The following is a 278-nucleotide window of genomic DNA, read 5'->3' as shown; positions in this document are numbered from 1 at the left end:
AAGAAAATTATCATTTTAATGTATCAAAAAATTAGCTTCATGTTCAAAAATAGATAATAAAAATACATTAGAAAATATTGCATTTTCCCACAAAAAAATCAAAATGAGTATGTGCAAATCATAGAATTGCCATGTTCTAAAAAATTTATTAAGAAAAATTTTGGAGCTGGAGCTATGGCTCAAGTGCAGCCTTGAGCAAAAATGTTAAAGGACAGGGCCCAGGGCCCAGTACTGGCACACACCCACCCCCCAAAAAGAAAAAAACTATTTTCCTAACA

This window comes from Dipodomys ordii, unplaced genomic scaffold, assembly GCF_000151885.1.
Source record: "Dipodomys ordii isolate 6190 unplaced genomic scaffold, Dord_2.0 Scaffold391, whole genome shotgun sequence".
Lineage (NCBI taxonomy): Eukaryota > Metazoa > Chordata > Mammalia > Rodentia > Heteromyidae > Dipodomys > Dipodomys ordii.
Note: the sequence above shows the minus strand (reverse complement) of the source record.